The following is a 27,475-nucleotide window of genomic DNA, read 5'->3' on the forward strand; positions in this document are numbered from 1 at the left end:
TTTGAAGGGCTGAGCTCAGTGCAGGTCTTTGACTCCCCATCAGCGGCTGCACAATAGCTGGACCGAGACAAACAATTTGTGAAGCATGCAACAGGCACCATGCACCATCATGAACCATAAAACTCTAAAGCTGAACACAGGAATCTCTTTCTCTATCTTCCCCCCTGACAGCTTACCAAGGCAGAGATTGTTGTCTGCTCTCCAAATAGTTTTTCTGCAACCACGGCTCTTGTTCTCGCTGTGGAGAAGTTGTAAGACACTGAAGTGCACTTCCACTGTTGCCCCCTGAATGGTCTGGTTCAGACCCCCAGGCCTCTTCTGGCAAGTATATAAGGCCCTGTTAGCCAATTCCACCATGTTTTTGTTGTTTTTTTTTTTCAGATTTTTTTTTTTTTTAACCATGGTTTCTCCATTATCTTCTCCACTATTTGTGGTTTCTACTTTCCATAACACTACCACACCTATGGATCTGCCACTCAACTTCTTACTAAAACTTCTTACTTTTCTAAATTTTTCCATCTGGACACAGACTTTAAGTGTTAGTTGTCACAACGTATTGCCATGTGATCATGTAATACATATAGGATCTTTAACCATTACTGTTGTTATGTTGATGCAATGTCTAAGCTAACTAGAATACTGTCCTGGAATATCTGGGGTTTACAGTGGTGTGAAAAAGGGTTTGCCCCCTTCCTCATTTCCTGTTCCTTTGCATGTTTGTCACACTTAAGTGTTTCGGAACATCAAACCAATTTAAACAATAGTCAAGGACAACACAAGTAAACACAAAATGCAATTTTTAAATGAAGGTGTTTATTATTAAAGGTGAAAAAAAATCCAAACCATCATGGCCCTGTGTGAAAAAGTGATTGCCCCCTAAACCTAATAACTGGTTGGGCCACCCTTAGCAGCAACAACTGCAACCAAGCGTTTGCGATAACGTGCAATGAGGCTTTTACAGCGTCCTGGAGGAATTTTGGCCCACTCATCTTTGCAGAATTGTCCTAATTCAGTTTCATTAGAGGGTTTTGGAGCATGAACGGCCTTTTTAAGGTCATACCACAACATCTCAATAGGATTCAGGTCAGGACTTTGGCTAGGCCACTCCAAAGTCTTCATTTTGTTTTTCTTCAGCCATTCGGTGGTGGACTTGCTGGTGTGTTTAGGATCATTGTCCTGCTGCAGAACCCAAGTTCGTTTCAGCTTGAGTGCACGAACAGATGGTCGGACATTCTCCTTCAGGATCTCTTGGTAGACAGCAGAATTCATAGTTCCTTTTATCACGGCAAGTCTTCCAGGTCCTGAAGCAGCAAAACAGCCCCAGACCATCACACTACCACCACCATATTTTACTGTTGGTATAATGTTCTTTTTATGAAATGCAGTGTTCCTTCTACGCCAGATATACTTGGACACACACCTTCCAAAGAGTTCCACTTTTGTCTCATCGGTCCACAGAATGTTGTCCCAAAAGTCTTGGGGATCATCAAGATGTGTTGTGGAGAAATTGAGACGAGCTTTGATGTTCTTTTTGCTCAGCAGTGATTTTCTCCTTGGAACTCTGCCATGCAGGCCATTTTTGCCCAGTCTTTTCCTGATGGTGGAGGCATGAACGCTGACCTTAACTGAGGCAAGTGAGGCCTGCAGTTCCTTGGACGTTGTTGTGGGGTCTTTTGTGACCTCTTGGATGAGTCGTCGCTCCGCTCTTGGGGTAATTTTGGGCGGCCAGCCACTCCTGGGAAGGTTCACCACTGTTCCATGTCTTCGCCATTTGTGGATAATGGCTCTCACTGTGGTTCGCTGGATTCCCAAAGCTTTGGAAATGGCTTTATAACCCTTTCCAGACTGATTTTTTTTTTAATTCTCTTTTATTAAAATTTCCATAATATCAAACATAACATAACAATCAAAAATAAATATTCCAGCAACAAAACAGAAAAATTCCAACAAAATTTTCAAATACAGAAAAAGCCAACAAAAATCCAACAAAATATCCCACAACCACCCTCATTTGCATATACAAAAAAGGTTATAATACTCAAACTACATTCTTTCCCTCCACCCTATCCCTACAATAACATATTTCAATCCTTCTTCTATCCCTTTATGCTTTCCCTTCATCGAACCCATCACTCACCCTGAAAAACAAAAAGACATACATTAGAAATGCATATTTTTTAAAAATAAAACACAAAGAATCTCAAAAGGGCGTTTTTACAGAAAAATTTACACAGACCACTCCCTCCATCTATTAAACTTCCAAATGGCATATGCCTTCTCCCGACCTAATTTTTTACAATCCCAATGTCCATAGAAATAAAACCTTCCACGGACCATGGCGACACAATCCACTATTTCCTTCCTAAAAACCAAAATATTCCTAGCATCCCAAAGACTTTCTTTCACACAATTCACCAACAGCCATAATACTCTCATTTCTTCCTTCCCCAATTTACATACACCATACAACACCATCTCATATGTTATTCTCCTAACTCCAGTCAAACCTTCAACTATTTTACTAACACCTTTCCACACTTCTTTTGCAAACTCACACCCCCAAAAAATATGATACACAGTTTCACACTGTCCACACCCCTCCCTAGGACACACCTCACTATCAACCATCCTCCTCCTCCTCTGAAACACTCTGGTTGGCAAACACCCATGGACAGCCATCCATGCCACATCCTTCTGTCGATTAACCAAATCCTTACTACACACCCTTCTCCAAACGTTCTCACACTCATTTTCGCTCAAACATCCAATTAATTCCATTACCTCTTTTTCCCTTACCAAACCCATTACCTTCTTACTTTCAATCCACATTTCCTTACTCACATCACCCAATCCATACCTCCTCACACCTCTCTCAATCCTTACATAATACCACGGTGCATTAAGACACACCGGTTTCCTCAAATCACACTCCCCTAACTTACATTTCCTAAAAACACTACCTCCCACATACCTCGTCATACATCCAGCCAAATTCTCTTTTTTGAAAACTCTCACACACATACTGATATATTTCACCACCAAGAACCTCTCTATACATACCACTCCTTTTCCACCATTTACCGTCATCTTCACCACCTTCTCCCTCTTCAGTTTTTCCATTTTGGATGACCAAAAGAAATTAAAACACATTTTTATTATTTTTTTAAACACCCTGTCAGGCGCAGGGAACACCGAATACAAAAACAATAGAATAGGCAAAATTACAGCTTTAATTATAAGGGCTTTTCCTTCCAGTGACAAAGATCTCAAAGACCAAAATGACACTTTTTTCTCCACTCTCATCCGCACATCCTCCCAACTCTCTCTTCCATACAAATCCCTATCAAATTTTATACCTAACACCCTTATACCACTCGTACAAACACTCCATCCGCTCTGCTCTACATTACTCCACTCACCAAAAAACTTACATACACTTTTCCCCAAATTAATATTAAATCCACTAGCCATGCAGAACACATCCACCAACAATTTCACCCTCCTCAAACCCACCTCATTCTTACACACTACCGTCACGTCATCCATATATCCAATCACATTCAAACATTTGCCCCCACTCCCAGGCACCTCTACCCCCCTCACCAATTTGTCCCTACCCAACATCCTCAACAAAGGCTCAATTACACATACAAATAACACAGGGGACCCTTTCCAGACTGATAGATCTCAATTACTTTCTTTCTCAATTGTTCCTGAATTTCTTTGGATCTCGACATGATGTGTAGCTTTTAAGGATCTTCTGGTGGACCTTACTGTGTCAAGCAGCTCCTATTTAACCACTTCCCGACCGCCGCACGACGATGTACGTCGACAGCATGGCACGGGCAGGCATATGGGCGTACATGTACGTCCCTGCCTTCCCGCGGGTCGGGGGCCCGATCGGGCCCCCGCCCGGTGCCTGCGGCGGTCGGTATCCGTGCAGGAGCGATCGGTGATGAGGAGGCGGCCATTCATTCATGGCCACCCCCTCGCGATCGCTCCTGACGAATGGGAGTGAAGCATTGCATCACTTCCTCTCCTGTAATGTAAACACAGGAGAGGAATTGATGTAATCTCTCCTCCGTGTCGGTATTTTTCGTTCCGGCACCGAGGAGAGCGCATCGGTGAGTTGCACAAGCACTACACTACACAGTAGAACATGCCAGGCACACTCACACCCCCCCTTTACCCCCCGATCACCCCCCAATTACCCCTGCCCCCCCAGTCACAGTGACACCAATGCATTTTTTTTTTTTTGCATTGGTGTCATTTGTGACTGTAATAACTGTTAGGGCAGTTAGGGTTAGCCCCCTTTAGTTCTAATGTACCCCCCTAACCCCCCCAATAAAGGTTTAACCCCGTGATCACCCCCCGTCGCCAGTGTCACTAAGGCTGGGTTCACATTGCAGCGGTTTATGAGAACGGATGTGATTCGCACCGCACTGCAGTGCAAATCACATCCGATCTCTGCGATTCGAGTTCAGCCATTCGCCGCATCCGCCGCAAATTCGCACAGGACCCTTTTTTTGGTCCGCAGCAGAATCGGATCGCATGGGTGTTCACACCATGCGATCCGAGTTTGCAGATCGCACTGCGATATGCGAACTGATCTGGGGGTGTCATTAACATTTCACTGACACTCCTAGCAGTTCGCATAGGGTAGTGTGAACTGCCGCCGGGAGGCATGCGATGCGGGAACCCGCCGCGGATTCGTGGCGTTCCCGCATCACTCCAGTTTGAACCCAGCCTAATAAGCGATCATTTTTCTGATCGCTGTATTAGTGTCACAGGTGACGCTAGTTAGGCAGGTAGGTATTTAGGTTCGCCGCAGCTTTTTATAGCGCCAGGGACCCCCATATACTACCGCATAAAGCCCCCTGATTGCCCCCTAGTTAACCCTTTCACCAGTGATCACCATATAACTGTTACAGGTGACGCTGGTTGGTTAGTTATTTTTTTATAGTTTCAGGGCACCCGCCATTTATTACCTAATAAAGGTTTAACCCCCTGATCACACGTCGGGTGTCATTTGTGACTGTAATAAATGTTAGGGCAGTTAGGGTTAGCCCCCTTTAGTTCTAAGGTACCCCCCTAACCCCCCCAATAAAGGTTTAACCCCGTGATCACCCCCCGTCGCCAGTGTCACTAAGGCTGGGTTCACATTGCAGCGGTTTATGAGAACGGATGTGATTTGCACCGCACTGCAGTGCAAATCACATCCGATCTCTGTGCGATTCGAGTTCAGCCATACAGATAGTATGGCTGAATTCGCGTTGCACCCGCCGCACCCGCCGCAAACTCGCACGGGACCCTTTTTTTGGTCCGCAGCAGTATCGGATCACATGGGTGTTCACACCATGCGATCCGAGTTTGCAGATCGCACTGCGATATGCGAACTGATCTGGGGGTGTCATTAACATTTCACTGACACTCCCAGCAGTTCGCATAGGGCAGTGTGAACTGCCGCCGGGAGGCATGCGATGCGGGAACCCGCCGTGGATTCATGGCGTTCCCGCATCGCTCCAGTGTGAACCCAGCCTAATAAGTGATCGTTTTTCTGATCGCTGTATTGGTGTCACAGGTGACGCTAGTTAGGCAGGTAGGTATTTAGGTTCGCCGCAGCTTTTTATAGCGCCAGGGACCCCCATATACTACCGCATAAAGCCCCCTGATTGCCCCCTAGTTAACCCTTTCACCAGTGATCACCATATAACTGTTACAGGTGACGCTGGTTGGTTAGTTATTTTTTTATAGTTTCAGGGCACCCGCCATTTATTACCTAGTCTCACTAGTGTACCCGTAAATTTAGGGGTGTCTACTTTCCAAAATGGGGTCATTTGGGGGGGGGGGGGGGTTTGTGCCATCTTGGCATTTTATGGCCTTCAAAACTGTAACGCCCTTAGAAAGTCTGAAGGCGGTGCTTGGTTCTCGGGGCCCCGTATGCGGCTAGGCTCCCAAAAAGTCCCACATATGTGGTATCCCCATACTCAGGAGAAGCAGCAGAATTTATTTTGGGGTGTCATTTCACATATGCCCATGGCATGCGTGAGAAATATATCATTTAGTGACAACTTTGTGTAAAAAAAAAAAAAAAAAAAAAAGTTTGTAATATTCCCGCAACTTGTGGCAAAATATAAAATATTCCATGGACTCAACATGCCTCACAGCAAATAGCTTGGGGTGTCTACTTTCTAAAATGGGGTCATTTGTGGGGGTTTTGTGCCATCTTGGCATTTTATGGCCTTCAAAACTGTAATAGGTAGTGTGAGAAGTGAAATCAAAAAATTACGCCCTTAGAAAGCCTGATGGCGGTGCTTGGTTTTCGGGGCCCCGTACGCGGCTAGGCTCCCAAAAAGTCCCACATATGTGGTATCCCCGTACTCAGGAGAAGCAGCAGAATTTATTTTGGGGTGTCATTTCACATATGCCCATAGCATGTGTGAGCAATATATCATTTAATGCCAACTTTGTGTAAAAAAAAAAAAAAAAAAAATTTTTGTCATTATTCAATCGCTTGAGGCAAAAAAATAAAATATTCAATGGGCTCAACATGCCACTTATCAATTTCCTTAGGGGGTCTACTTTCCAAAATGGGGTCATTTGGGGGGGTTTTGTACTGCCCTGCCATTTTAGCACCTCAAGAAATGAGATAGGCAGTCGTAAACTAAAAGCTGCGTAAATTCCAGAAAACGTACCTTAGTTTGTAGATGTGACAACTTTTGCGCAAACCAATAAATATACAGTTATTGACTTTTTTTTTACCAAAGACATGTGGCTGACTAAAATTGAGTTTATTGGATTTTTCTAATAACAAAAAGTAGAAAATATCATTTTTTTTCAAAATTTGCGGTCTTTTTACGTTTATATCACAAAAAATAAAAATCACAGAGTCAGTCAAATACCTTTAAAAGAAAACTCTATTTGTGGGAAGAAAAGGACGCAAATTTCGTTTGGGTACAACATTGCATGACCGCGCAATTACCAGTTAAAGCAGCGCAGTGCCAAAGTGTAAAAAGACCTCTGGTCATTTACCAGCAAAATGGTCCGGTCTGAAAGTGGTTAAGTGATGCCTTGATTGTGAACAGGTGTGGCAATAATCAGGCCTGGGTGTGGCTAGAGAAATTGAACTCAGGTGTGGACAACCACAGTTATAGTATGTTTTAACAAGGGGGCAATCACTTTTTCACACAGGGCCATGATGGTTTGGATTTTTTTTCGCCTTTAATAATAAACACCTTCATTTACAAATTGCATTTTGTGTTTACTTGTATTGTCCTTGACTATTGTTTAAATTGGTTTGATGTTCCGAAACACTTAAGTGTGACAAACATGCAAAGGAACAGGAAATGAGGAAGGGGGCAAACACTTTTTCACACCACTGTAAATAATACAGTAAAACAATTGGAAATGCTTTGCGCGATCAAGTGTTTGAATTCTGACTTAATATGTTTGCAGGAGACTCATCTCCCCTCGACGTCCACACCACTATTTTCACAAAGACAGTTTTGTCACCAGCACCACTCTACATACTCAGTGTATTCGAGGGGAGTGAGCCTCCTGATTAAGAGATGCACAATTTTGCCTTCTGGAAGCTAAAATTTACGTTGTTATGTATTAGTTTTATGCTCTCTATATGGAAGAAGATGTGTACTGTCAGGGTTGTACATTCCTCCTCCGTTATCAGCCAGTATCCTTACAAACTTAGCTAACTTTTTTTTTCCAAATAACATTTTATTTTTAGCATTTGCAGTACAGGAATACTTAGAATGAAAATGTACAAATTGTATCATGCATTAATTTTTAAGACATATACTCAAATTTTCTTTCAGTATGTCCTAAGATAGCAACAGTCACACACAAATTGTTGTATCTGCATTTCAATGTCATGTAATGACGTGCAGTATCCTATATAAGAGTGTGAGAGTCACAGGAGTACTCAAAGTGGAGGGGAAAGAGAGGGATAGAAAAAGAAGGCCAAGGTCATTGTAGCAGCTCATTTACCTGGTCATGGTGGGTCCTCCCGAAGGTACCACAGCTCCCATACCTTGTCATGGGCATCCAGCCCGTCTTGCATCCTGGCTGTCATCTTCTCCATATCTTTAATTCTGGTGTATAAGGTCTCAGGAGTGGGGGGGTGTTATTTCCAGCTTAAGGCGATAAGACAGCATGCACCTGTGAGGATGTGGCATACTAGTTTTTCTTTATCGTACATCACAGGACACAGAGTGTCACAGTAATTACTAATAGGGATCGCCGAACTGTTCGCCCGGTGGTTGGTTTGCGGCGAATTTCGGCTGTTCACGGTCCGCCCGATCGGCGGACTATTGCCGCTGTTCGCCCGGCGGACTTATGTGTATATGACCTATGATGACACATCCATCATGGGGTACAGGACAGCCAATTGAGACATTACAGCACATGGACACTTGGACATTCCCCCTAACTTATAAATCGACCCGATCCGGCTGCCTATTTTACATTCTTTCTACTGTCACTATAGGGAGAGGTTGCTGTGTGGAGCAGGGAGAGACTGCAGTGACCCAAATCGCTAGCTATTAGGTCCACAAAAGTTCTTTTAAGGACTGGTATGGTATAGATGTAGTTCAGGATATAGGTTTGAGGCACTGCTATTCAAGTCATTGTTGCAGCAGATTGTCTTTTGTCAGTGCTGAAAGAGGGACAGATAGGACGCTGTGTGTTGCAGAGAGGGACAGTCAGTTTATTCATTAGCTGGTACTATTAGGTCCACAAAAGTCCTTTTCAGGACTGGTATGGTGTAGTAGTACAGGGTATAGTTTTGAGTGCTATTCAAGTTATTGTTGCAGCAGCCTGTGTTTTGTCAGTTTAAATAGGGACAGGCAGGAAGCTGTGTGTGGCAGTGAGGGACAGTCAGTTTAATCAGTAGCTGTTACTATTAGGTCCACAAAGGTCCTTTTCAGGACTGGTATGGTAATAGGCTTGTACACGTATAATATTCTTTCTTCCAAATATAGAAAGAATATTATACTTGACTGCTGCCCTTCTGCTGCAGTAGTCCTTTTTGAGTATAGGGACTGAGGTACAGTCTGCTAATCACAACCTACTAGTTCCACAAAGGTCCTTCTAAGGACTGGTAAGGTATAGCGTACTAGAGTATATAGGGTTGAGTGAGGTACAGTCTGCAAATCCTTAAGGACTGGTATAGGTCCACAATATATAGGGTTGAGGTGCACTACTGCTGACTGCTGCCCTTTTCTGCAGCAGTCCTTTATCAGTATAGGGACTGAGGAACAGTCTGCTAATAACAACCTACTAGATCCACAAAGGTCCTTCTAAGGACTGGTAAGGTATAGCGTACTAGAGTATATAGGGTTGAGTGAGGTACAGTCGGCTAATCCTTAAGGACTGGTATAGATCCACAATATATAGGGTTGAGGTGCACTACTGCTGACTGATGCCCTATTCTGCAGCAGTCCTTTATCAGTATAGGGACTGAGGTACAGTCTGCTAATCACAACCTACTAGTTCCACAAAGGTCCTTCAAAGGACTGGTTAGGTATAGTGTACTACAGTATATAGGGTTGAGTGAGGTACAGTCTGCTAATCACAACCTACTAGTTCCACAAAGGTCCTTCTAAGGACTGGTAAGGGTGTACTATTTGGTGTGCAGTATATAGTTGTGTAATACACGTATAAAATACTTGCACATATAGAAAGCATAGTATAGTGCGTTTCCACTGTGCAGCATTGTGACTGCTGAGCGGTTCTGCAGGGATACTACAAAGAGTGACAAACGCAATCCAAAAAAAAAGTATTGTAACTGGTGTGATAGACCAGTGGCCCCCAAAAACAACATATTGAAGCGGGGTGTTATATACCTTCTTCCACATACATACTGCACGTCTCTAGAGAGTTTTGTCACAGGGTCATTTAAAAAATGACAGGCAGAGGAAGAGGCAGGCCCTTCCGCAGGGGTGGTAGGGGTATGGCAGGAGCAACAGGCTTGAGCCAAAGTGGGAAATTGCAGAAAGTGTGTGCAATTATGTCAAAGGAAGCACCAGAATTGGTTGAGTGGCTCACTCAGCCTTACTCTTCTGCACCCTCCTCATTCTCTCGATCTGCACCCTTTTCTTCACTCTCTGCTATGTGCACCCCCAAAGACACTACCATCAACAACACCATCACCACCACCACATACCTTCCGCTTGAGTCACAGGAATTATTTTCCGATCCATATCAAGACATTTCTGATGTGCAGCCACTCTTGGCATTGGATCAGGAAGAGGAGGTAGCAACAACCACTACTCAGCAGTCTGACGACAGTACCCAGATCAGCCCAAGGAGGAGGTTGGTCCCCGGTGTTGCTGCCTACTCCGCGATCTCTACTTATAGTGGTGGGGAAGGTGACGTCGATGATGACGTGTCTAGTGATGTCACGTGGGTGCCCACAAGAGAGGAAGAGGAGGGGAGTTCAGAGGGAGATATGGACCAGCAGATAGGGAGGAGAAGCAGGAATAAATTACATTGCACAGGAGGGACAAAGCAGACTGCTAATGTATCGGGAGCGAGTCATCGACCATGTACGGTCACATCTGGCACTCCCAGGATTCCGGCACATGGCTCTGCAGTGTGGGCTTTTTTTAACGTGTCCGCTGCTGACAATAGTGTTGCCATCTGCAATCTTTGCAGTCAACGCATTAGTCGCGGTAAGCCAACACTCACCTAGGGACGACCGCCTTAAGAAGGCACATGAGCTGCCATCACCGAGCCGAGTGGGAGCAACGGAACACACAAAGCCACACGTCCAGCCTCGTCTTCTACTTCTCCTTCTCCTCTCTCCTCACAATTGTCCTCCATTCCACCTTCCATCACGCCAAGCTCACATTTTTCTGCAAAAAGGCAGTCTTCCGTGGGCCTAATGTTCGAGCGTAAAAAAAGATGATGCCGGATAACCCTCTTGCCCAAGGGTTGACGGCTGGCTTGTCAGAGCTGATAGCCCGCCAACTACTGCCATATAAACTGGTGGACTCGGAGGCCTTTCGAAAATTTGTGGCCATTGGAACACCACAATGGAAGGTCCCAGGAAGGAAGTATTTCTCAGAGAAGGGCATCCGAGAGCTATATGGCCATGTTCAGCGGCAAGTGAATGTATCTCTGGCACACAGTGTCTGTGCCAAGATACATATGACCACAGACACGTGGTCTAGCAAACACGGGCAGGGAAGGTATATCACTTTTACTGCCCACTGGGTGAACCTTCTGACGGCCGTCAAGCATGCAACTCGTTGCACCCGTGTAGATTTGGTTTTACCGCCACGGATTGCATGCAGGCCTGGCTCTTCTTCTCCTCCTCCTCCTCCTACTCCATCCTCCTCCCTCTCCTCCTCAGCTGACTCCTCCTTTTCCGCTGCTAGCGTCTCTTCTGCTGTGCCGCCCAAGCTCCCCAGAACCTATTCAACATGCCAGGTGAGACGTTGCCATGCCGTGCTGCGTCTGTTGTGCCTGGAAGCCAAGAGCCACACTGGCCCGGCACTCCTTTCTGCTTTGCATTCACAGGCAGATCAGTGGCTAACACCGCTCAATTTGACAGTTGGTAAAGTGGTGTGTGACAACGGTGCCAATCTGCTTAGTGCATTGAAACAGGGCAAAATTACGCACGTGCCATGCATGGCACACGTCTTAAACTTGGTCGTGCAGTGATTCGTTGTCAAATACCCTGGGGTCCAGGACATCTTGCGGCAGGCAAGGAAAATCTCGGCCCATTTCAGAAGATCTTACACGGCCATGGGTCGCCTTGCTGACATTCAGCGGCGACACAATCTGCCGGTCAGACGTCTTATTTGCGATTGCCCGACGCGATGGAACTCAACCTTCTATATGCTTGATAGGCTGCTCCAGCAGAAACGTGCAGTTAATGTCTACCTTTATGAACTCTGTGGCAGAACAGGTTCTGGAGAGCTGGGTTTTTTTCACCGTGCCAGTGGCTGCTCATGCATGACGCATGCAGACTTCTGTGGCCATTTGAGGAGATAACCAAACTGGTCAGTCACAGCCATGGCGCCATCAGTGACATGGTACCTTATGCCTTCTTTATGGAGTGTGCATTGCGTCATGTCATTGATCAAGCTGTGGAGGAGCAGGAGCGGGAAGATGAGGAAGTCGCAATGCTGGATGAATTCCCAGGGGGGCTACTCTATCTGAGACAAGTCAACAACAGGAGTCTGAAGAGGAGTCAGAGGAGGATGGTGCCGGGGCGGATGAGGAGGAGCAAGAAGAGCATGCTTTAAACCTTTCTGGGATCCCTGTTGTGCGTGGATGGGGAGAGGAGAATGAAGAGGGCGACATTATCCTGGGTGATGAGCAGGAGCCAGGCCACTACACCGCTTCCAGTTTAGTGCAAATGGGGGCCTTCATGCTCCAGTGTTTTAACAGGGACCCCCGTATAAAAAGCATAAGGGTCAAGGACCAGTACTGGGTGGCAACGTACTTAGACCCCCGGTACAAACACAAAATGGCGGAAATGTTACCGCCGTCACAGAGGGCTGTCAGAATGGAGCACTTCCAGGCCTTGCTTCGAGAAATGCTGCATTCTGCTTTTGCGTGCGCTGGCAGAGGAGCAATTCCCACTCCCAGAGAAGGAGTTGCGGGTACCAATCCAACAGCGCCTGCAAGAAGAGGCCGGTTTGAAGATGTGTTGGTGACTTCTGATATGAGGTCATTCTTTCAGCTGACCCATTGACAGGTGTCATCCGGATCCCACCATCCCTGTGCTGTGCTGAATTTCTCCTGGGGCTGCTTATTATGAGGTGCTCCCACCATCCCTGTGCTGTGCTGACTTCCTCCTGGGGCTGTACCTCTACTGTGCATATTATGAGGGGCTCCCACCATCCCTGTGCTATGCTCATTATGAGGGGCTCCCACCATCCCTGTGCTGTGCTGACTTCCTCCTGGTGCTGCTTATTATGAGGGGCTCCCACCATCCCTGTGCTGTGCTGACTTCCTCCTGGGGCTGTACCTCTGCTGTGCATATTATGAGGGGCTCCCACCATCCCTGTGCTATGCTCATTATGAGGGCTATGCTGACTTACTCCTGGGGCTGCTTATTATGAGGGGCTCCCACCATCCCTGTGCTATGCTGACTTACTCCTTGGGCTGTACCTCTGCTGTGCATATTATGAGGGGCTCCCACCATCCCTGTGCTATGCTCATTATGAGGGGCTCCCACCATCCCTGTTCTATGCTGACTTACTCCTGGGGCTGCTTACGGTGCAGGTGTCAGTGCTGTATATCACGATGCTGGTGTCAGTGCTTTATGTCACGTTGCTGATGTCAGTGCTCTCTTTCACGGTGCTGGTGTCAGATCACTCTATCACGGTGCAGGTGTCATTGCTGTATGTCACGCTGCTGGTGATCATCTCCTGCACCCTCTTCTTTGCCTACCCTGACCTTCCCTCTCCTCCATTGCCTTCATGCGCCCCACAGTCCTGAATTGTCACAATTTCACATATAAAAAAAGAATGCTTGTAGTTGTCGATCCCAGATTCACCTCATATATGTGTTATATCATTGGCCATGTGGTGGGACTATGTGTGCACAGCTAGTAATTATTTTGTACTCTGGCTCAGGCAGGCTACTGTTTTTTCCCCAGCCTCTAGAGGGCGCAGATTTGCTCCTAGCCTATTGTTGTAGGCAGGAAGAAGGGCAGCCATTACCTTGTGCTGACAGGTCGGACGGAATTGGAGACAGAACAGTGGGCCATGAGTGTGTTAGTGCCAGCTTGGGAACAGGTACAGACAAGTCACGATTATATGCTGGGGCATGTAATTAGCAGTTCACTTTAAAAGTGTCATTGTCTGCTTGAGGGCAGGAACAGCATAATATACGTGCCTTCAGTTTTGAATTGCTTGTTGTTATAATACATCTTTGAAAGGTTTGAGCATACTGCATATGTGCTTGGTATCCTACAGGTATAAGTATAGGTCCAACAGTTGAGCAGGTGCTTGCTTACAGACTAAAATCGCACAGTTGTTAAATACATACAAATGCTAATGTGTGCTGTTGCTAAAATCACACAGTTGCTAAATGCACAGTTTCTAAAATCGCACAGTTGCTAGTTCGCACAGATGCTGATATGTACAGTTGCTAAAATCACACAGTTGCTGATATGTACAGTTGCTAGAATGCTGAATTACACAGTTACTAAGGTCACACAATTGCTTAAAAAGCACAGATGCTGAAATACACAGTGGCTGGATCTCACAGTGCTAGATCACACAGTTGCTGCTGAAACGCAAGGTTGCTGCTTAAGCAAATAGGTTATATAAAGATACATGATCATGTGTATACAAAATGCATGTTTGGACATGTTTTGTGTTTAAAAAAAAAAGAGGCTTGACCGCATAAAGATGCTTGATCATCAGGCTAAAAAACGTCCATAGGATCCTCATGCAGGTGCTTGCTTTCAAGCTAGCCAAATGCACAACTGCTGGGATGAACAGTTGCTGGTGCGCATTGTTGCCAATGCACAAATCGTTAAATCACATGATTACGGAAACGCACATTGGCGGACTTCCTCTTTACTAGTCCACATGTTGCATAAAATACAGTTCGGGGGGCGTGGCTTGCACGCGCACAGAGATGGACGCCTGAGCAGAGAGCTTCGCTACCCACACCAGACAATCAGCGACTACCAGGCGATCGTACTGCCGCATATAGCCCTACAGAGCCTCGCTCGCTTCTTCCGAGCCTCCGCCACAACGATGTCCCGCAAGCGGTTCCAGGAAAGAGGCCCGAAAAGACTGGAGTCCTTTTCCTTCCAGCCCCGCCGCAAGGCCCAAGATGGCACCGCCGGCACAGCGCGAAACTCCTTGAGCTACACAGATCTCCTGGATGCTCATCCACGGGAAATACAAGCTGATATGCTGTCATCCTACCCCCCTGACACGTCTCCCTCCACTCCGGCTTCCCAGAGCCCCGTGAAATCGAAGATGCGGATGGATCCCAACAACCAAGCCTCAGACACAGTGAGTACAGGCCTCCATAATGACTCTGCTATTTCTGCTTTACAATCCTCAATAGCACAATTCCCGACCATAGGGCAACCTGTGCTGGATACAACAATGAAGGATATGCTTCTATCCTTACAATCTTCCCTTCTGACCAATTTATCGTCCCTGATCAATAGATTCTCCTTGGAAAGGAAACACATGGACAATAGAATACAGTTCATGGAAAACAAAATGGGAGAATGTACTGACACGGTCAATGAATTAGTAGACGCATATTCCGAACAAAGAGATGAGTCTCTCTGGATCAAAGCTAAAATCGCGGACCTCGAGGACCGCTCCAGACGAAATAACGTCAAAATACGCGGGATCCCAGAGTCCATCCAGCCCAAAGAACTGCACAACTTTGCGACCACAATGTTTTCTAGCATGCTTCCTGAGCTTTCCCCAATTGAGCTCACTATTTATCGTATACACAGAATACCAAAACCCCGCTATCTTGAAGCGGATGTACCCCGAGACGTGCTTCTGCGGGTCCACTTCTTTCAGGCGAAAGAACAAATACTTCTAAAGGCTAGAGAGCTATCACCACTCCCTGCACCGTACTCCAATATCCAACTGTACGCAGACCTCTCTCAGTATACGCTACAAATGCGGAGGCAATTAAAAACCATAACTAAGGCCTTGAACAACCACAAGATCACTTACAAATGGCGCCACCCGGGGACCATCTTGGCTACCTACAATGGTATACTGCATACTATGTCCACTTTGGAGGGGGGCTTGAAGCTCCTCAATGCTTGGGGAATCCTACCAGATCCTCCACAACCTCAACTGGATCCTAACGGGAAACCCAATCCATTTACCTTTGGACTTAACCGTGAGAAACACAAAAACACCCACCGTTGAGCGATCAGCCCATATTACAAAGATAAGCGACTGTTTTAGTCCGGTCTTGAGCTGCGATTACATACCTACCTGTTGAACTTTTTCCCCTAACTTAGTCAGTTGCTCAAATGAGCGGTTAACCACTGACATACTTGTGTGTCCTTTGTTTTGTTTTTTTGTTTTCTCTTTTCAGTTCACGGCTTCTGTCATACCTGGACCTCCAAGAGTTTCAGGCACACACAGTCTCCCCCCAAAGCAAACTGTCTACCGCAAATCCTAACTTGTCTTTTCCTTGTATCTGTAGCCCCGTATTTTATCTTCCCGCCTGGACTTCCGAGTACTGTCCACACCCAGTACATATGCAACAGCTGGTCTCCTGAGATCTGATTAGTTGCAATCGTCATTTGTAAGTACTTGTTCTGCTACCACACATCCTCCCAGCACACCATGGGAATCACCATCCTTTCCCTCAACGCAAAAAGGCTCAACCACCCTGTGAAACCTAACTCGCTATGGAAATCAGCACTTGCACATAACTGCGATGTACTATGTGTCCAGGAAACCCACTTCGCCTTAGGCGCATTCCCCTAAATGCCAGCACAGGCTATTCCCACATGTCTTCCACTCCTCCTTCCCTCAGAAGAAACGCGGAGTCCTAATAGCCATCAAGAACACCGTCCTGCTTACATTGCAGAAATATCTTACTGACCCGGAAGGCCGCTATATTATTTTGAACTGTACAATTAACAATGTACCTTACACCCTTGTTACCATTTACGCCCCAAACCAAGGCCAAATGAACTTTCTTAGGAAGACACTGCGAAGAGCAAGGAAAGTCCAACAGGGTCACTTAATGCTCTGCGGGGACTTGAATCTAGTCCCAAACAGCACAATGGACTCCACAGCTGGGTCTAAAAGATATGCATCTCCTTTAGAGTCTTTTATTGCATCCAATGATTTGTATGACGTGTGGAGGTGTTGTCATGCGAGCGAGCAGGACTTTACATTCCTCTCGCCGCGTCACAACACCTACTCACATATTGATCTGTTTTTGGCTGACAAACGTTTACTTCAGAAGACTTTGGGTTCCAGCATCCACACCACCACCTGGTCAGACCATGTCCCCATTAGCCTCACTATCTCTGATGATTCGCATCACCCTGATTCCTTCATATGGAGAGTAAACAACTATCTCCTTTAACACGCCACAATATTCCACTCCTATCAAGTAACAATTGGAAGAATACTTCTTAATCAATCAATCCTCAGTATCTGACCCGGTGGTGGTGTGGAATGCCCACAAAGCAGTTATGAGAGGGGTGTTCCTTCAAATGGGTGCTAAAGCCAAAAAACAAAGAACCCAGAGACTAGACAAACTCGCAGCTGATATTGCCACCGCTGAATCCCTAAATAAAACAAATCCCTCCCAGTTCCTACAATCTAAAATATTCACATTACGAAATGAATTGAGGTCCCTTCTCCTATAAAGACATGAAAAATTTTATAAAATACACAAGGCCACTTCATACACCACAGGTAATAAGGCAGGTAAAGCAATGTCACTAAAGGTCAAAGGACACAGAAACAAAACAAAAATCCTGTTTCTTCACCATCCCCACACCAATGAAAAACTCTTTAAACCGCAATCCATAGCCGACGCCTTTAGTACGTACTATCGAGATCTTTACAACCTCGAGGAAGATCCGAACATCAACCAACCCTCCCCTACTTTAATTCAAGCATTCCTAGACGACCTGACCCTCCTGTCTATATCACATCAACAACTCTCAGAACTAAATTCGCCTTTCACGGTGGATGAGATTATATCAGTAATAAATAGGCTTTCTTGCTCCAAATCCCTAGGCCAGATGGCTTCACTGGGGAAAACTACCAACAATTCAAAGACATCCTAGCCCTTACACTGTCCCAAACATTCAATCTGGCAGTCAAATCCGCCTCCTTCCCGAAGGAAATGCTTACAGCCATGGTCGTGACCCTACCCAAACCTGGCAAAGAACCTACATCTCCTAAAAACTTCCGCCCCATTTCACTACTGAACCTTGACCTAAAAATATACGTGAAACTGATAGCCAACAGACTTGATAACATACTACCTTCCCTTATCTCCTTGGACCGATCAGGGATTTACCAAAGGGTGCCAAACCTCGGACGCCACTAGACGACTATTAAATATTTTCCATCATACAGAATCGACTAAACTCCCTTCGATCCTCCTGTCCCAAGATGCCGAAAAGGCATTTGACAGGGTCCACTGGGGATACCTGTCAGCAGTATTGACTAAATTTGGACTCACTGGCCCAATACAGGATGCAATAATGTCCTTGTACTCTTCTCCCTCGGCCTGGGTGTTCTCGGCAGACACTTTCTTCACCCTTCCAAATTTCCAATGGCACAAGACAAGGCTGTCCATTATCGCCAATAATCTTTAATCTAGTCATGGAACCCCTTGCTGAAAGAATAAGATCTGATACCGAAATGACTTGGACCATAAAATTAGCATGTTTGCGGACGATGTGATCCTTATGATCACTGACTCTGACCGCTCACTCCCTGCGATCCAGAAAACGCTCGCCTGGTTCAGTGACATTTCCGATTACAAAATTAACGACACTAAATCGTATGTATTGGACTTAGGCCTAGACACTCCCACTAGCATTCGACTCAAAGAACAATTCCCTTATTCATGGGCAGAGAATAGCATATCATACCTAGGCATTCAACTAACTAAATCAACAAAATCACTGTTTGCAGCTAGCTACTTACCGATTCGCACCAAACTACAAACCGACCTTACCAGGCTGGCGAACTTCGAGTTCTCTTGGATGGGGCATCTGGCAGCGTTCAAAATGTTCCATCTCACCCAAATACTATATCTATTCCAAACTTTACCCATCCCACTCCCCCTTAGCTACTTCAAATCACTTCACACTTCATACTATCTAAATTTGTTTAGCAGGGTAAAAAAGCCAGATGTGGACATGCCCAATTAATTAAACACCGACTAGCCGGAGACACAGGCTATGTGGACTTCCAAGACTACATGGCATCTATCCTCACACAAACTAAGGAGTGGTTCCCACTCTTTCCCCCTACCACCCTATGGGGGAGAGTGGAGGCCTCTCTAATTCCAGGAGGAAACTTATCCTCCTGGTTATTCGCAACTATTCTCGGAGCAAAACTCCCTAGCAAACTCTCTCCGACCATAGTGGCGACTACCAAAATTTGGGCACAGTTTATTCATTCAATGACCACCCACTCAAATAGGTCGACAATTCCTATACCCATAGAGACCTTACATCTTCTAATGCAATCAACATCTTATTCAGGTTGGAAAACCAGGGGCATTAATAAGGAAGCATGGTTGGCAAACATTAAGTGATTGGGAATATCTACAGATCCAACATTTTATTAATTCACTCCCAAAACCTATAAGAGATGAGAACACATTAATGCCAATGGAAAAGCTCTGTACTGCAAAAGTAACTGTAAAACATAGTGTGTCACAGGTATATGATATCCTTGCAGAAATAGAGGGGCGAGGGGCTATACCAGCAATAGCCAAATGGGAGCAGGACATGGGTATCAAAGTAGATGAGACTCGGATGATCAATGCAGTTCACAGATATGTATCGGACACAATAACAGTCGAGGCTAATTATAAATGCCTAATGAGATGGCATTTAACTCCAGATAGATTACATAGAATAGATCCCTCTAAATCCACACAGTGTTGGAGAGAATGTAAACTACCTGGAACAACATTTCATATATGGTGGGAATATCCAGAGATAAAACAATACTGGGGTAATATATTAGCATACATAGAAACAATAACAGGTGTAAGAATACCATGTGAGCCTGGAGAATGTTTGTTCTTAGGGGTTGAAGAAAAAACCTGTAACCAATAAAAAAAAAAAAAATATGTTGGTTCCTATTTTGCTCAATGCGGCAAAAGTTCTGATACCTAAAAATTGGTTACAGGTTAAAAAACCCCCTATTAGAGAGTGGATCTTGAGAGTAGAATATATTAACAATATGGAATATTTAAGTAAAACGGAGGAAAATAAAATTAACAGATATTGGGCAATATGGGAAAAGTGGAGTTCATTCAAAAAGACAGATAATTTTTTTTCAGGCATTAACGGAATAAAAAAGGAAACTGATTCAACAAAGGCCAACAGATTATGGGGAGGAGGGGTGGGTAGATGGGTATAAAATGAAAATACAAGAGTAAACAGGATAAGTTTAATGAAATTGAAGTGGAATATATATGTATTTGTATTGTATAAGGTAAAAAAAAAAGAGATGGAAAACCAGGGGCATAACCTATCTATCGGACATGATTGATAAAAATGCAATAAAAATGTTTCCCGTACTCCAAAAAGAATATATACTCCCGAACTCTGATATTTTCCTATATCTCTGCACCAAACACTGCCTTGCTTCCCTTAAAACGTGGACACTCCCCCAAGAAGCCTGGATCTTCCTCAGATCCACCACAGTACAACAAAAAGGTATATCTCTCTTCTAAAAGTTACTCCACCATAAATCTACATTTACTAGCTCGGCAGCAATTTTACAATGGGAAAGAGTCTTAGACCACAAATTCATATTAGAACAATGGGCCTGCCAATCCACATATAAAGCTACCTGCTGCGCTTCCCTATGGGAGCTGGCATATAAACTGACCTACCATTGGTATTTGACTCCTGACAAAATATCCAAATTTGACATAACTAATGAAGGTACATGTTGGAGGAACTGTGGACACAAAGGGGACTTACTTCACACTTTCTGGAACTGCCATAAAACTCACAGGTTACTGGCACTCAGTATTCAGATTAATCTCTGATGTCACCAAACAATCAATCACAGAAACATCCTACCTAGCCCTTCCCTATAGAAAAATTCCCAAATCCGTCAAAAAATATAATAAGACGCATACTGCTAGCAGCACGTCTCAGTATAGCACGGAAATGGAAAATCACTACCCCACCTACTCTACTTGACGTAGTACAAACTACCCATGCACACTTTTTACACAAAACTGTACTAGCACACAGATATGGTACCAAAACACGAACCCTTTACATGTGACAACAATCGGAGGACTGGGTCAGCTCTCCTAGCTTAGTCCCATTATTCAACTCCTAATCTCCTGAGACTCGAAGTCCAACTTGCGGAGAGGGGCAGATAACTCTTCTCGGGCACAGAATAGATCCCTCAGGGGTGCCCGGGTGGAGCATCCCCCCTCCCTAGTGCTGCAGCCACGTTACACAGATATAACTGACCCAGTCTACCAGTCAGATCAGTGATACTACTTTACCTTACAGTTACGGTGTCTACATCACTGTGTGTGCCCCACATCCCAAATGTTTCCTTTTCTCACAAAGTGGATGGTATACATCCCGATTTATCTACGTTCTATTTAAGTGTGGAATATGTTTCTTGCATACATATTTCCCTAAATATGTGAATACACTTTACCCTGGTGACCAATGTCTTATAGCTACTTAATTCTGTTAGCCTTTATTATCATCTGTATCACGAAAATACGATACTTCTTGATGTATGTCAAATGCTCTTCACATATTGTATGTTGACAAAATTGAATAAAAATTATTGAGACAAAAAAAAATACATGAGTTCGGAATGTACATCATGTGGGTAAAACAAGTAACAGAACATAATAGTAGCAATTTGGTCCAGTCAACCCAGTGACACCCAAAGAGAATAGGCACCTCATCCCCTAGAAAATATATACTTGCAAGGGAGGGAGAAGAGACAGGGGGGGGGGGGGATTTTTCAACAGTGCTAAGTATACCAAAAATCTAACAAGATATAATAAAAATTCATAGTAGTTTATTAATATACATTAAAAAGCACTGAAACAGCATAAGCTATATGCAAAGGTACAGAGAACAATATACACATTGTTACTCAACAAGAGGAATCCCAGAAGTGAGAGTTGACAGGCTGACAGCACTTGTTCCCGACATGTTTCGCAATTAGCTTCATCGGGGAAGTGCGCAACTAGCAACGAATTTAATAAAAATTTGTATACAGGAAAAACAAACAAATTATTATCGTTATACATATCATTATATAATGAGATCAATAATGATGATGACAAAACTCATGTAAAAACAAATTATAGATAGGAACCTCCATGTGTGAGATCTAACAAGATGGCGCTTACCACTTCAGAAATCGACCACAAGATGGAGAGAGAGTGCATCACCCTGGCCAAATCATAGGCCGCCAAGCCGCACGGAGGACATAGACATGGGTAAGCCAGTGCTAAAGAAATAAACAGACAGAACGGGGGGAAGCTAGTAGATATGGCAAGAAATAAAGGAAAACATAATAAAAAACTGAACAAAATAGAGAATAAAGTATAATAATGCGACAGCCTCATGTAATGAGGAAGAGGGGCAATAACCTCAATCATTAGAATGAATTTGAATAAGGAAAATATACGCAGAGACAAGAGGCAATTACTAATGTACATAAAAAAATGAATAAACCTAGCAATGAAGGAAAAGTAAATCCATAAAAAAGAAAAGAAAATAAGTAATGATGGAAGTGTACTTACTACGGTGCGAATTGTTGACAGTTGGGCAGACTAAAATGTATCCACTTCAAAGAAACTGTCCGCAAAGTTTAAGCAGATAAGCTGAACAACTGTGCAGACAGACGGATTAACAAACAGCTGCGCTGCCCCTCAATAGGTTGTTTCCCTAGGGACAACCAAACATAACAGCTAGATAAGAGATACATAATAACAAAGAAGAAACTAAGTATCCAAAGGAGTGAATTGTAATTACCAAGGATTGGCGAAATACTGTGCCCAGGCATCCAGGAAAAATGTAACCATGCGTGCACTACAGTGAAAGATAGCCTGACTTATATCTCCCCCATCCATCGAGCCGGCGTCTGATGTCACCGGCTCGATGCAGACACTATGGGGAAGGTACTGCGCATATCCAGAGCTGGAAGCGCTGACGGTGGAACTACATTACCCACCATTCCACTGTGTTCGGCTGTATCGCAAAATTATCTTTAAAGCCTATCAATCCGGCACTATCGATAAAAATACTTGGGATTTTCTCAACGTTAAGGACCCGAAACTCCCAACGTTTTACACCCTTCCCAAGGTGCATAAATCAGTAGTGGACCCTCCTGGGCGTCCTATTGTCTCGAGCTGTGAAAGTTTGACTGAAAATGCTAGTTGCCTTGTTGACAACTACTTGACTCCACATGTAATTTCTCTTTTTTCTTACGTAAAGGACACAATTGACCTTCTAAAAATACTTGAAGGTATTTCCTTACCTCAAAAATGTTGGTTAGTCTCGATCGACGTAGAGTGCTTATATAACGCTATCCCACATCATAAAGGCATACAAACTATACGTACCTACTTTGAAGAAAGGGGCTCTGCTGCCTCTGCTTATAACGAATTTGTCATTGAGCTATTGGACTACATCCTTAGACATAATATGTTCCAGTTTAACCAGTCCCACCACCTCCAGGTGCAGGGGGTTGCGATGGGGACGAAATGTGCCCCATCGTATGCCAACCTGTTCCTGGGGGGGTGGGAAAAGGATATTTTCTCACGTGATGATCTTACCTCACTTTTGGACAACATTCTAGCCTGGTATAGGTACATCGATGATGTCCTGTTTTTTTTGGTCGGGCTCAGAATCTGAGCTGAAACGCTTTTTTGATTTAATTTCTGTTAATTCTTTCAATTTAAAATTTACATTGAAATACAGTCAAGAACTGATTGAATTCTTAGATTTAACTATCAAAATTGACTTAAAAGGCAATATTCATTCTGCCCTTTACAGAAAACCCATGGCAGGGAACACCATATTGCATGCCACCAGTTTTCATCCCGAACCTCTATTGCAAAGTATTCCTTACAGTCAGTACTTGAGAATTAAGCGTAATTGTAGTAACAATGGTGATTTTCAAGTTACAGCTAATGATCTGTATAGACGACTCAGGATACGTGGCTATAGCCACGCCTCTTTGAAAAGATCTTACAATAGAGTGAAAGAAAAGGACAGAACTACCCTTCTCTTCTCTACTAAAACTAAGACTAAATCCGATACGGTACGTGTTGTTACCAAATATTCCAATCAACACAAGCGTTTTAGAGACATTCTGCGACAACTCTGGCCACTACTACAGGCCGATCCCATTGTCAACCAATACATACATGATTTGCCAGAAATTACATTCAAGAGATCGCAGTCTCTCAAAGATTGTTTGGTCAAAAGCCACTTCACAGACAGTTCATCGCCCACTACATCTAAACAACTAGGCACATACTCCTGTGGCCAATGTGAGATGTGCCCGTATATCAGCAATTCTTGTAACGTTAAATTACCTAATGGTAGGTGGCTTTTTCCTAAGTCCCGCGTGACTTGCTCCACACCAGGCATTGTGTACTTAGTGCAGTGCCGGTGTGGTGGTTTTTACGTGGGCAAGACTAAATGACTCTTCTCAATTCCTATTAAAGATCACATAAAACCCATACTAAACAAAAAAATAGTCACTGCTATTAGTAGGCATATAGGGGTCTATCACTCCTTTGACCCCGACTGGATTAGTTTCATAGCTTTGGAACACATACCTCTGAATTCGCGAGGCGGTTCTGTAGATAAGCTACTTTTGAAGACCGAAGCCAAATGGATTTTTACTTTAAAGGCCACCCAACATACTGGGTTTAACGAAAATATTAGTTATGGATCGTTTTTATAACTTTTTTTGGGGGCATATCTCCTTAAGTCATTGACCCTTCTTACCTCAGCTCTGGGCTTCCTTGAATGGAATTTTTTTTTCTGTACAATAATTGTATTTCTATTTAATGTATTTATTACTTTTTGTAAACAGATCATGATTATTGTATTTTTTCTTAGTATCAAATAATGTGTTTTTCGGACCCTTAAGGTGTGTGATCCGTGGGCGCAGCTCACGGTCCTCAAACATTGGGATCCCTGTTGTTGACTATGAGCTGCACTCACACGGTGGTATCCCGCTGGGCGCCGGCATCCCGCTCGGATTAAAATTGATTTCTGCATCCCCCTGGCATATGATCACTGAGTTTGCCTGCCAATTCTCGGGGGGCATACGGACACTCAGGGTGTCCCCTCAGCTGATTACTGTCAGGCATACCCATTTTGGGTGGGTCTCTGAGCGTGTCCCCATCTGTGTGGGGAACAGACCTGTTCGGCTGATCGGTTCATCTGCATTCCTTTCCCTTCTCCGCATTCGCGGAGACTGGGATGGTCATCCCCCCTCGCTAGCTTTAGTTGGCAGCCACTCTGTTGTGTTTTTTTTTTTCTCCAACACAGCGGAATGGTGGGTAATGTAGTTCCACCATCAGCGCTTCCAGCTATGGACATGCGCAGTACCTTCCCCATAGTGTCCGCATCGAGCCGGTGACGTCAGACGCCGGCTCGATGGATGGGGGAGATATAAGTCAGGCTGTCTTTCACTGTAGTACACGCATGGTTACATTTTTCCTGGATGCCTGGGCGCAGTATCGCCAATCCTTGGTAATTACAATTCACTCCTTTGGATACTTAGTTTCTTCTTTGTTATTTTTTATTTTTTCCAAACAATTTTTATTAGTAAAGAAAAGATAGTTACAATACATCACAACACAACCAAAGGGCTGCTACAAAAGTATATACAAGTAGAGACGTAGTAGAGACATAGCCTCCCCTCTACTTCCGCACCCCAAATGGGATCACGCTGTACGGAAGGAGAGGGTAAATGAGATTTTCTGCAGAAAGTGGTAGTAATGATCTACAATTTTGGAGCGGAAGTGAATTCTACCTCGCAATAGCACATGAGCGTAACCTATCATCCAAGTCGTATATGTGGATAAAGTAGTCGATGAGGAAGGTAAATGACTACCTATGTGAGGGAGTTATCCAGGGCAAACTGGAACGTAGCATTATTTGTTAGTGCATATGACCAGTTTAATATAAACAGTCCCTTTCCTTTAGGACCTTTGCTGGTGGAACTATCTTAAATAGGGGGTAAGGAGGGGGATAAGGGAGAATAAAAAACATTGTCAAACAAAAGAGGCCTAAAGATAAAAAGGCATTGCGGATACGGCAGAGTAATTGAATTTGGTATGTGGAAGCTTTTAGGATTTTGGGGTGAAGGCATACCCCTACAGGGGAAGGGAGTTAAGTTGTGTGTAGTAACTCCCGAAATTGCGGAGATTCCTGGAAGTGTAACCAACACGCCCACGTGTTACTGTATTTTGTTGTGGAATCTTTGGCTTGGTGAATCAGATTTTCCATCTCTGAGATCTTTTCTATACGTTTGAACCAGTCCTGCAGGGTAGGTAGGGTATTGCTCCTCCAATAGAGAGGTATGCATTGTTTGGCTGCATTTAGAAGGTGTGGGACAATGGATTTCCTATACGTTGATCGTGGTAATGTGGTGTAATGTAAAAGGTATTGAGCTGATGTAAACTCTAAGGTATAACTGGAGATACGGGTGATCGTCTCATGTACTCTTTCCCAGAAAGGTTTGAGCCGAGTGCAGTCCCACCAAATATGAAGTGGGGTTCCCCTACCTAATCCACGACGCCAACACAGCGGTGAAACCGAAGAAAAGTATTTGTGGAGCTTGTCTGGAGTCCGATACCAGCGAGAATATATTTTATAGATATTTTCCTGTGCTGAAATGTTGATAGAGCTTTTATGAATATAATCATAAATTGTTTCCCAATCTTCTCTAGATAGGTCTAGCTGGAGATCCTTTTCCCAAGTTTTGACTGCTTCATTGTGTTTAAGGTTATGATTGCTAAATAGCAATGAATACGTCTCTGAGATAAGATGTTTTTGTGGGGTCGAGCTAGTACAAATCACTTCGAAGGGGGTCAGTTCTCTAGACCATTGTGCGGTGGATCCCGTGATCTGCAGGAAATGTCTGATTTGCAAAAATTTGTAAAATGGAATATGGTGGTCAGGGAACCGTGAAACCATGGTGTTAAATGGTAGGAGCGAATCATTCTGAAAGAATTGGAAAGCTTTAGGTGCAGAAGTGGAGGGAATACCCAGTGGGTTACATAGTGGAAGTCCCGGTATGAAGTCAGGGTTACCATCTAGGGGAGTTAATGGACCCGGGAAATTCGTCCAGTTAAGTGTCTTAGAAATTATCCGGAAAACTTGTAAAGTTGCTCCAGTTAGAGGATGTTTTACGTAAACCTTGGACGTACCCAATGGGGACGTCCACGGTAGATGGGCCAGAGGGATTTGGACAGAAGATTCCTCGAGAGCAACCCAATCCTTAGTAAATTTATGGAGGTGCCAGTCAATTACTCTCGTGAGATGACACGCTGTATGGTATCTTCTTATATCAGGTAGGCTTAAGCCCCCTTTAGTTTTCAGGATAATTAATTTTTCCCAGCTTAATCTGGGGGATTTGAAGGCCCATATGAAATTCCTGCATAATCTTTTATAAGTGGTAAAAAAACGAAGTGGGGAGGTTAATAGGTACAGTCTGTAATACATATAGTTTACGGGGTAGGATGTTCATTTATAATATGGCAA

At 44.2% G+C, this 27,475-nt stretch overlaps 1 protein-coding gene across 1 annotated transcript in view; it reads left to right on the forward strand.

Moving 5' to 3' along the window:
• LOC143962518 (NACHT, LRR and PYD domains-containing protein 3-like) overlaps positions 1 to 27,475 on the forward strand; it is a 306,735-nt gene that overhangs the window by 173,558 nt on the left and 105,702 nt on the right. The gene's annotated exons all lie outside the window — the stretch shown is intronic.

The sequence above is a fragment of the Lithobates pipiens genome, unplaced genomic scaffold (genome assembly GCF_037356315.1).
Source record: "Lithobates pipiens isolate NorthernLeopardFrog02 unplaced genomic scaffold, aLitPip1_a1.2 Scaffold_8, whole genome shotgun sequence".
Lineage (NCBI taxonomy): Eukaryota > Metazoa > Chordata > Amphibia > Anura > Ranidae > Lithobates > Lithobates pipiens.